Below are 10,477 nucleotides of genomic sequence, written 5' to 3' on the forward strand. Positions count from 1 at the left end.
GAAATAAACAGTTGCTTCGAAATTTTCATCAGTCTCTCTCGACTGTTTTTGATCTCTGATCATAAAACGATCAAAATGCCTAAAACGTTCTCAGATGATAGCTAACCCCACATTCCATCTCCGTCAACGTGACGTCTTATCAAATGAAAACGAAGCTTCAGAAGATGATCAGCTTGTGGGATTTTATTCAGTTTCACACAGAAGAGACTCCGAAAGTCCCCTGAGGTGCTTGGACAGGGACTTATTTATAATAGAAGCGCAACCGCTACGATGGAAACGCACTTGGAAAACTGGACAACACCTACACAATTTCAAAAATGTTTTGGAAAGAGACATTTTTACATTTGGCCTTTTTGTTATAATTAACAAAAATGTGATCTGTCACCTCGTTAGTTTACCTATTGAGCCCCTTTTGATTCAAGATTAAAGATCATTTTACTGTCATTGATCAGGTTTGCAATCACTAAAGGCAGCTCACCTAAGACGTCTTTCTCTCTCTCTCTCTCACACACACACACACACACACACACACACACACACACACACACACACACACACACACATAGCCAGTTTAAGGTGCAAAAGTGTAAAAATATAAATGTAAACACAGTAATAAGACAAGTCTAAACTGCAAACTGAAATACAAAGTAAACATAATATGAATGTAGACAGTCACATGTTGAGGTATCAGGATGAACGAGCTAAATGTGAAGGTGCTGTGGTGCACTAGTGGTAGAACCACTGTTAGTGGGACCTCCTAGCAGCAACATCCAGTTCAGTGATGCTCTTGCACAACAGCTGTTTAACAGCCTGGTGGTGCGTGTTGTTGTTGCCTGGTGTCGTTTACCAGACAGAAGAACTTTGAAGTGATGGTTAGCAGGGTGGGTTGGGTCCTTTAGGATGTCTGTGGTTTGTCGAAGGCAGCGAGGGGTGAAGGTGTCATCCAGGGCAGGCAGGTGTGTGTTTGTTGTTTTCTCTGCAGTTGTGATTACCCTGTGCAGGGCCTCCCTGTCAGCTGCAGAGCTGCTGCTGTACCACACCAGGATGCTGTTGGTCACGACACGCTCTATCGCTGATCTTCCTGATGCCCTCAGCAGTACAGCCGTTGTCGTGCCTTCTTTATCAAACATTTGGTGAGTGTGTCCATGTGAGGTCCTCTGATAGGTTTGTCACCAGGAACTTTAACTGTGACACTCTCTCCACCTGTTCTCCATTTATTGTGAGTGACTGGTGCTGCACCTTTTTCCTTCTTGGGTCACTGAAGATTTATTTGGTTTTGTGGGTGTTCAGGGTCAGGTTGTTAGCTGGACACCAGTCCACCAGCTGCTGCACTTCTTCCCTCTACGCTGACTCATTCCCCTGGCTGATTAGGCCCACCAACAGTATCATCAGCAAACGTAATGATGACTTTGGTGTTGGGGGGGGGGGGGGGGGGGGCTGTGTGCGCGTGCGTGTGTGTGTGTGTGCGTGTGTGTTACCTTTACTAAACAGTAGAACTTGTAAGAATTATACATCTACAGAATAAACAACAACGCTAACTGTTTGGACTTAATATGAATAATTTTAGGATTTTATTTCAGCAGCTGGTCCTAAACAGTGGAACGCTTCGTCCCAGACAGGCTCCCAAAGCCCGGGCTGTCCCAAAGGACTACTTCATACCACACAATGAGGACTCAAGAGAGGTGGCACTCTGTATGGCCCAAGATTCAGCACTTAGAATCCACTCCTCCTGCTGATCACCAGCTACACTCCACCTCCACATGCTGATCACCAGCTAGGCTCCACCTCCACATGCTGATCACCGGCTAGGCTCCACCTCCTCCTGCTGATCACCAGCTAGGCTCCACCTCCTCCTGCTGATCACCAGCTAGGCTCCACCTCCACATGCTGATCACCATAGGCTCCACCTCCTCATGCTGATCACCAGCTAGGCTCCACCTCCTCGTGCTGATCACCAGCTAGGCTCCACCTCCTCATGCTGATCACCAGCTAGGCTCCACCTCCACATGCTGATCACCAGCTAGGCTCCACCTCCACATGCTGATCACCGGCTAGGCTCCACCTCCACATGCTGATCACCAGCTAGGCTCCACCTCCTCGTGCTGATCACCAGCTAGGCTCCACCTCCACATGCTGATCACCAGCTAGGCTCCACCTCCTCGTGCTGATCACCAGCTAGGCTCCACCTCCACATGCTGATCACCAGCTAGGCTCCACCTCCTCGTGCTGATCACCAGCTAGGCTCCATCTCCACATGCTGATCACCAGCTAGGCTCCACCTCCTCGTGCTGATCACCAGCTTGGCTCCACCTCCTCATGCTGATCACCAGCTAGGCTCCACCTCCACATGCTGATCACCAGCTAGGCTCCACCTCCTCGTGCTGATCACCAGCTTGGCTCCACCTCCTCATGCTGATCACCAGCTAGGCTCCACCTCCTCGTGCTGATCACCAGCTAGGCTCCACCTCCACATGCTGATCACCAGCTTGGCTCCACCTCCACATGCTGATCACCAGCTTGGCTCCACCTCCTCATGCTGATCACCAGCTAGGCTCCACCTCCTCGTGCTGATCACCAGCTTGGCTCCACCTCCTCATGCTGATCACCAGCTAGGCTCCACCTCCACATGCTGATCACCAGCTAGGCTCCACCTCCTCATGCTGATCACCAGCTAGGCTCCACCTCCTCATGCTGATCACCAGCTAGGCTCCACCTCCTCGTGCTGATCACCAGCTAGGCTCCACCTCCACATGCTGATCACCAGCTAGGCTCCACCTCCTCATGCTGATCACCAGCTAGGCTCCACCTCCTCATGCTGATCACCAGCTAGGCTCCACCTCCTCGTGCTGATCACCAGCTAGGCTCCACCTCCTCATGCTGATCACCAGCTAGGCTCCACCTCCTCGTGCTGATCACCAGCTAGGCTCCACCTCCTCATGCTGATCACCAGCTAGGCTCCACCTCCTCATGCTGATCACCAGCTAGGCTCCACCTCCTCATGCTGATCACCAGCTAGGCTCCACCTCCTCATGCTGATCACCAGCTAGGCTCTGTAGTGTTTCAAAGTGGTTTAAATAATTACAAAGCTATGGCCTCCCAAGTGTGAGGAGGAATGGGAAGCAGGTGGAACATTCTCTCTACCTTCCTTTCTTTCTTGACTTCTGGAGCTTTTAGAAGTGAATCATGTTTCCTGGACTAATACTTAGGAAGTGATTTTCTATTCTTGTACATAATCGATCAATGTGAAAAAGGAACAAATTAATTTCTGTCAGTAACAGGGAGCTTAGGTTAAAGAGTAACAAATGGGGCCATGAAGAAGTATTAGTGGACAGCAGAGCTATGCTGCCACCAAGTGGATTAAAGTGAAATACACAGATCTGAGGTTTCTCTCTGTGTGTGTGTGTGTGTGTGTGTGTGTGTGTGTGTGTGTGTGTGTGTGTGTGTGTGTGTGTGTGTGTGTGTGTGTGTGTGTGTGTGTGTGTGTGCGTGTGTGTGTGTGTGTGTGTGTGTGTGTGTGCGTGTGTGTGTGTGTGTGTGAAAGCTCTAAGGAAGATCCACAAAGTTGATATTTTTCTTTTTACTCAAGCAAAAGCTTCAAAGCAAATGTGCAATCTCGTAACTTAGTAACTCTTTGATCTACAGAGGATGAGAGTAAGGTGAATGATCTCACACTCAGGTGTTTTGTAGCAGTTTCATTTTCAAACATCCTTTGGCAGATTTAGCCTCTGTCATGTTTGGAATTCAGCACCTGACTATAAAGTCTGTCCTCCATGGCGACTCGACCTCAGCAGAGCAGAACCACAAGCTCTCACTGTTATGTCCACGTCTTCAAAACCCACAGTCAAAGAGCCGTCTGGGATGGACAACGCTGGAGCATCTCAGACACTCAACAACATCTCCATGTGGGTCAAAGAGCGGATGACCAAGCAGCGTCAGCTCCAGGCGTTTCCTAACTATGGGATTAGATTTGTGCCAATGAGATCAAGAAAAACACTTTGGAGATCAAACAAATATTAAGACATTGAGAGAAAAAAAATTGTTTCAAAAGAAAAACTTACTATCTGAATGAACTTCTTCAAGTGAGTAACAAAGTATGTTTCCTTTTTCTGTTTGCCTCTATGTGTTTTTGTTATCAGTTTCCTTTGTTTCATTCTCGCTGCTCACAGCTTTGCTCTCACTACCAGATTTGCACTTACACTGTCTGGCTTTCTCCTTTGCAATCCCTGAGGTTTGGTTGCAATTCTGACACAACCCTTTCATGTGGGTGGGACTTCTGAGAAGTCCTCTCCCATAGGACAGTGGTTTCTCTAGAGCACATATGTCAGAGTCAAGGCCCGTGGGCCGAGCATTTTTATGTGGCCCGCGAGATAAATATCAAAAATATATTAAAACTGGCCCGCTAGCCGATTTTACCGCAAAGACTACAACTCCCATGATGCTTTGCGGCGCCAGCGCGGAGCAGACGCGCCCCCTCCTTTGTGTTTTTTCAGCGCAGAGGCAGTCAGAGGTAGTTGGGTGTCTGCAGCTCCGCTGTCTCGGACAAACTACACTCCTCTCACTCAGCGCCGAGTTTACTCAGCTGCTTCCTGACGTTGAAGCCCAGAAACGGAGATTCTAGCCGCTCAGTAATGTGTTCACAACTGAAAGAGAAAGTTTTCAAACTAACGTCCAGACAGAGCTGATATAACTCCAGCGAGCAGCGACACGCTCAAACCAGCACGGCTCTGTGGTCGTGTTTCCTCCCCGACACACAACAACGTGGTCAAGCTGCTCAGACATGTTCATCAGCACAAACCTATGTGAGCACCTGTTGTCATCTAATGTTGTCATTATTATGATGAAGATGAACAAAACAACAGGAGTCTCCTCCTCAGCTCAGATCAACCCCATGATGCATGTATCTGGCTGGAACAGGTGAGCATCACAGTAAACCAGTGGAGCAAACTGAGCTTTAAATATGTTGGTTTTATGCTCTTTTTCTGCTCCAAAACATGAAAGTTAACAGGTGAGATGTTGCATTTTCATTTAAGATTAAATGATATTTTTATTTTGTTGTTGGCCCGTGAGAAAAGATTTAACCTACAGTAAAAAAGGAACAGGAAAGGCTGCAGATAGATGAATAGAATAGAAAATCCCTTTATTGTTCCTCAGTGGGGAAAGCTAGACGTCACAGCAGCGATGACACGTATTACAGGAGAAAAAAAGGAGAATAAAAAATAAGAAAAATGAATAAACAAGAAAACATAAATCCTGAATAGATTTATAAAATGCTGATTATACCACAAGTAATGAATACCACTGATGCCTTTTATTTAAAACGGACTTGCTCGTGTGTCATTTGGTTATTCCACATTCAGTGTTAATGCAGAAATATGTTTGTTTCCAAATTTAAAGGTTCAAAATTGCATATATGTTGATAAAGAAAATGTGCAAATTTACCGTCACTTTTTCAAAAAATATTAAGTTTGGCCCTCGACTCCGTCCCAGAGTTTCATTTCGGCCCCGTGTGAGTTTGAGTTTGACACCCCTGCTCTTGCCTGCTCTAGAGTGACAGTTCAGTGACCTGGAAGTGATGTAGCTTCCAATACTTTTTTTCCCACACCTCAGTCAACAACATGAATTTTGAGCCCCAAACAGGTTATTTATGCTGTCTGTGGTGTCTACTGAGGATCTAAAGTGAGCATTGATAATATATTTGATCTTTTCCTAGTTAATCTGTAAGTTAAGCCACTTTTTAAGTTGATTTTAACCAGACGTTAGCTCACTAGCTAGCTGCTAAGCAAGCCATTGTGCTAGCCTCAAGGCTAGCACAATGGCTTGCTTAGCAGCAACTCATCTTAACATATTCATCACTGGTTTCATGGAATTAATTATTGCAGTTTATGTTAATAAGTTAGCTAATTTTTCAGGAATCTGGAACACCAGAGACTTTGCTGCTACTGGAGCTAACCTGTGTACAGCTAACTCGCTACAGAGGAAGCAGCAGAAAGCTGAGCTAACAGGCTGTTTTGCAGGTAAATACTCTTTTAGTGGAACTGCAGGATTTTTATGGTATAACCCAGACAGAATCTACATGAGCTATTATGGGAAGACATTTAAACTACATTTACTTACAGATACATGTATTTTTTATTCCATGTTACTTGGACGGGCTAAGCAAGTTCATAGTTCTGCCTGCTCCTTTTTCAGTGAAACGAATGGATTTTATGATGTAACTCTGACTGAATAATTATCTAAGTGAGTGTGTTTGATAATAAATTTCTTACCAGTGTACAGCTCTGGCATTTGTTTGTCAGAACAGGACAAATCAGATTCAATGTGCTTTCTGTCACCCTAAATCAGATCCATCTCTGATGCTTTTATTACTTAAGTTTGTATGAACAGTACATTTGATACCACTTTTACATCTCTGAAGTGAAACAGATCACATAAGCGCTTGAGGAAGTGGGACACAAAATGTAAACAATGGATAAAACAAAATGATATATTTTGTAAGGTACTGGTTAGAGATAGTTGGGAAGCACTGATCTAGGTAATGCACCACAAGCATTTTTATTTTACAAGCTTGTTTGGCATCGAAATAATTAGAGCCCTCTTCTTTTTCTGTCACAACTAATGCACACATAAACACACACCAATTTCTCTCACCGCTGATGCCTTCATTAAATCTAATAAAATCTATAGTAACTATAGTCTGGTGACTAGTGTCTAGTTTAGCTACATGTAGCTTAGCTGGAGTAATGTAGTCTTAACTCTGCCTCAACTCGTGACTTTTCTACTTCATTGTCAGCCAGACAAAATGTTGCTGCAGAGAAACGCCCAAGGTACTGACCCCACAATGAGAAAATCATAATGTCCACATTTATTTCCCACAATCTCAAACATCACACTTAAATTAAACTCTTAGCTCTGATTTCATTAATTCCTTATTGATATCAGTTTTCCCTTTGTTGTAGGTAATCCTCGGGTGTCAGCAGGAGGAGGTGACCACCTGCATAACAGAGCACCCTGGTTCTGAGCCAGTTGCACCTTTGTGCTGCTCTTTGGGGAGGTGATGCTCAGCAGGTTAAACAACTGTAAAATTGATTTTGTTCATACTTTTTGTTTAGAACTCATACATGACCAGTTTTTCTCTTACACACGCCTCCGTGTGGTCAGGTGGTGTTGGTGTGATCTGGGAGGGCACACTCATGTCGTCATCTCCTTGTGCCGTCTCCAAGATCCTGATGGGAGTTCTCTGCACCTATAAAGCAGGGGTATTTACTTCTGGGCCTGGAGGGCCGGCATCCAGCACGTTTTAGTTTTAACTCTGTTTCAACACACCTGATTTCAGTCAGCAGGTAATTACCAGGCTTCTGCAGAGCTGCTGCACAGGTAATTCAACCCCTGATTCAAGTGTGCTCGAGCAGGGAAACAACCAAAACGTGCTGGATACCAGCTATATGGGTGCTGCTATAAAGCCTTCCTCCCTCCTCTGGACTTTAAACATTAGTATTTTATTTTGGTTTACCTGATTTAGTAAATAAATCTCAATTTATAAATTTCCTGTTTTGGTTCCTGTCCATAAAATCCTGCGTTAGACACCGAAAGCTGAATGGATGCCTTTCACTCACTTTGACATTCAATGTATTTTCAAAGATACACTTGAAATTAATATCAGCTGTTTAACAGAGTGGTGCAATTGCTAATGTCATGATTTTTGCAACAACCTGACCTTCATGCAGAGAAACTCAGGAGACAAATGAGCTAAAAACAGTTTATTAAACTGTTTGACGGATGCCTGAAGAGGTAACAGCTGGAGATCAGGAACCTTCTGCGAGGAAGAGCAGAGGTTAGTAAGAGGCAACAGGCTAACGTCTGGTTAAAACCAACTTGTGGCAGGGGTGATGAGTGAGCACCACCTCACCCCTGCCACGTGGACCACAAGGGACAAACCATCAATCCTGCTCCATGGCCAACTTTCCTCACGGGGTCGCCCATGAAGACAGTGGGAGGGTTAGAAGAAACACAGACATTTCAAAATCCTCATTTAAACCTAGTGGTTGAAGTGTTTTCAACGTGTAGGTCCAGAACAGTTCCCTTTGGCAGAGTTTTTTTTTATCTATATCACCTCCTCTATGTAAGAAATATGTTCAATCCCCTGGAATCTGAGTGAAGGCATATAGGTTGTGAAGAGTCATTGAAATGGCATGCTACTGGATAAGTCAAGTCTTTTCTTCCAATTGAACTCTTATGTTCACTGATCCTCTGTTTGAGTGGCCTTGTTGTTTTACCAACATAGACTCTATCACAGGGGCCTTTTAACAAATACATTACATTATGTGAGTTACAAGTGTTGTGAATATTGGTCAATGAATAATTTGTAAGCTTTTACTTACTTTTTGGATTCTTCAATAAAATTCATAAATAGGGAAATATTTACCGATTTTATTACGTAATTAGGATATCCGGAGATACCCTCGGGGCACCACCCTTTTTAACAATGGATCCAAAACCTCTTATCAGTCTGTCTTAAAGTTAGTAAAATTCGTTTACGAGCAGCAGTCATGAATTCATATCACACAAACCAATTCACTTGAGACAAATGCTTAGTTGGCAATAACATTTATTAACTAATATACCCACTTCAGCTCCTTGCAAAGTGTTAGCTAATTAATATCAACCAACTTATTTTATCAAACAAGTAACAAGTAATTATTAAATAATAATGATAATGTGAAATAATGATCTGATAGGTGGGGTAACAAGATGGAGGTAGTTGAAAACCCAAAATGGCTGACTCCCTTTGTCTGGCTCCTGGGATCAAACCACTTGTGGAATGTGTGTGTGTGTGTGTGTGTGTGTGTGTGTGTGTGTGTGTGTGTGTGTGTGTGTGTGTGTGTGTGTGTGTGTGCGTGCGTGCGTGCGTGCGTGCGTGCGTGCGTGCGTGCTGTCTTTCACCCCCACACTGAGAACAGATGTGAGAGGGGTGGGATGTGTGTGTAAGTTTTTTCCAACTTACAGTCTGTGGCTTAGCTTACTACTAAGCTACTACTAATAATAATAACAATGATGATAACAATAATAACAATAACAAACACAATAGAACAGTCTGTGACATCATAAAGGAGGCCTTTAATCTGGAAGATTCCATTAATTAAATTGTTTTTATTAATTACTAATATTATTACTATTATTATTAATAACAATAATAACAGTACTACTACTAATAATAATAATAACGATGATGATAACAATAATAATAACAAACACAATAGAACAGACTGTGTGTGACATCATAAAGGAGGCCTTTTATCTGGAAGATTCCATTAATTAAAGTGTTTTTATTAATAATTACTACTAATATTATTACTGTTATTATTAATAACAATAATAACAGTACTACTACTAATAATAATAATAATGATGATGATAACAATAATAACAATAACAAACACAATAGAACAGACTGTGTGTGACATCATAAAGGAGGCCTTTTATCTGGAAGATTCCATTAATTAAAGTGTTTTTATTAATAATTACTACTAATATTATTACTATTATTATTAATAACAATAATAACAGTACTACTACTAATAATAATAATAATGATGATGATAACAATAATAACAATAACAAACACAATAGAACAGTCTGTGACATCATAAAGGAGGCCTTTAATCTGGAAGATTCCATTAATTAAATTGTTTTTATTAATTACTAATATTATTACTATTATTATTAATAACAATAATAACAGTACTACTACTAATAATAATAATAACGATGATGATAACAATAATAATAACAAACACAATAGAACAGACTGTGTGTGACATCATAAAGGAGGCCTTTTATCTGGAAGATTCCATTAATTAAAGTGTTTTTATTAATAATTACTACTAATATTATTACTATTATTATTAATAACAATAATAACAGTACTACTACTACTAATAATAATAATGATGATGATAACAATAATAACAATAACAAACACAATAGAACAGTCTGTGTGTGACATCATAAAGGAGGCCTTTTATCTGGAAGATTCCATTAATTAAAGTGTTTTTATTAATAATTACTAATATTATTACTATTATTATTAATAACAATAATAACAGTACTACTACTACTAATAATAATGATGATGATAACAATAATAACAATAACAAACACAATAGAACAGTCTGTGTGTGACATCATAAAGGAGGCCTTTTATCTGGAAGATTCCATTAATTAAAGTGTTTTTATTAATATTACTACTAATATTATTACTATTATTATTAATAACAATAATAACAGTACTACTACTAATAATAATAATAATGATGATGATAACAATAATAATAACAAACACAATAGAACAGTCTGTGTGTGACATCATAAAGGAGGCCTTTAATCTGGAAGATTCCATTAATTAAAGTGTTTTTATTAATATTAATACTAATATAATTACTATTATTATTATTAATAATAACAATAATTACAATACTAA

General features: G+C 41.3%; 1 long non-coding RNA gene across 1 annotated transcript; it reads left to right on the forward strand.

Annotated features, from left to right (window-relative positions):
- Positions 1 to 5,552: 5,552 nt before the first annotated feature.
- Positions 5,553 to 7,389, forward strand: LOC129164305 (uncharacterized). The gene is made up of 4 exons (XR_008563902.2): positions 5,553 to 5,676; positions 5,910 to 6,014; positions 6,957 to 7,065; positions 7,159 to 7,389. It is a non-coding gene; the product is annotated as an uncharacterized lncRNA (long non-coding RNA).
- Positions 7,390 to 10,477: the final 3,088 nt, after the last annotated feature.

This window comes from Nothobranchius furzeri, chromosome 6, assembly GCF_043380555.1.
Source record: "Nothobranchius furzeri strain GRZ-AD chromosome 6, NfurGRZ-RIMD1, whole genome shotgun sequence".
NCBI classification, from domain to species: domain Eukaryota; kingdom Metazoa; phylum Chordata; class Actinopteri; order Cyprinodontiformes; family Nothobranchiidae; genus Nothobranchius; species Nothobranchius furzeri.